Consider the following 1,605-nt stretch of genomic DNA (forward strand, 5'->3'; position numbering starts at 1 on the left):
TAACATTAACATTTACTGCAGAGATGGATCTTTTTAACTCTACAGATAACAAATGAGTTACAAGATGGGCCTAATACATCCACCTTTTTGACTTTTGTATTAAATTACAAAGAGAGTGCATTGACAATAATGCCGACGGTTTATTTATTTTTAGACCTAAAATATTTTGAGTTCTTGCCACGTCTTCTTCGTCTGAGCTAGACTGGTAAGAAATGATCTTTTCGCAGGTACAAATTAGAAGTAAATAAACAAAGGAGTTGCAAATCAGGGGATTTCCATCATGTAGTATGGACTTTGTGTCAGCATCTCCTGCTGCAGGCTTTCAACTTTGTTGAGAGGCACAGAGGAGATGCATGCTGTAGATCAGTGGTCCCCAACCCCCAGTCCGTGGACCGGTACTGGTCCGTGGACCAATTGGTACCGGGCCGTGCAAGAAATAATTAAATATTTCTGTTTTATATATTATTTGAGTCTGGAGGATCTTTTATTTTGAAAATCCTTTAACAGGATTCTCAGTTATTTGCGCGCCAACACTGAGCCCACAAGCAGCAAAATGAGTAAGAAACAGATCAGATGTCTTTGGAAGGTTTCTTTGCAAAGGGCAAAAGGCCCAGAGAAGAGACAGGAGGATGGATTTATCCCGGACCGGTAGGTGAGTCAAACATTACTAGCCGCTCTGCGTAACATGCGGCGACCGGCTGCTAATGAGGCAACGAAGCTTCCAACTGCTTCGCCACGTAGAGACCAAGCAGGCTGTGGAAATAAGCAACACTTCGGGTGTCATTGTCTCCCATCACTCCCAGATGGGACCGTCTCGTTGGAGAGAAATGGGGCTCAGGGCTCCCGTTAGTCATTATCGTGAGTTAAGATTTTCACGAAAGTAAAATGTTCATTTTTGTGGCGCATCTGTATCTTATTTTGAAGGGATATGTAAACGTTACCATAGCGACCAGAGTCAGAGAGCGTTTGGGCAGTGGTCGAGAGGAGATGAGTAGAGCTTGTGAGTCTTAAGTCTGGTTTAGACGGCAAGATTTAAGGTTGGAGATTCTCCAAACCTTTGTTACCACAGAGCTGATAAAAGTACAATAGGTTCGATCGGTTCGTGTCTCCAAGGCAGGAGCAACACGAACCGATTCCAGTCACGAACATCGCGATTCCAGAAGAAAATCCACAAAACCCCCAACATAGCATACGGGAATTTAGAATAACCAAACACGGATGACGATGTAGAAGCAATAGTGACAGTTTGTGGACTTATTTTAAGAGATAAAAGAAACAAAAAGAAAAGGCGGTGGATAAAAGACAGCGGGAGCAGCCGCTCTATTTGCTGCACTATGATTTGGAGGTGAATATGTTTTTTCATAGTTAACATTTTTAACTGAATAAACATATATAATAATGACCTTTACATATAATAATAAACATTTCCACATATCATCTCCGATATCCACGGACTCATAGTTGCGCGATATGTCAGCTGTTTGGGATTCCCCTCTGTTCTTACGTCACCGCGCTTTCTGATTGGCTACCTGTCACATTCAACATGTATTCTCATTCCCAGTCAGGGAAAACCCCACAGGCTGCGATAAAAAGGCCAAGACAACC

Source organism: Poecilia formosa, unplaced genomic scaffold (genome assembly GCF_000485575.1).
Source record: "Poecilia formosa unplaced genomic scaffold, Poecilia_formosa-5.1.2 Scaffold41, whole genome shotgun sequence".
Classification (NCBI taxonomy): domain Eukaryota; kingdom Metazoa; phylum Chordata; class Actinopteri; order Cyprinodontiformes; family Poeciliidae; genus Poecilia; species Poecilia formosa.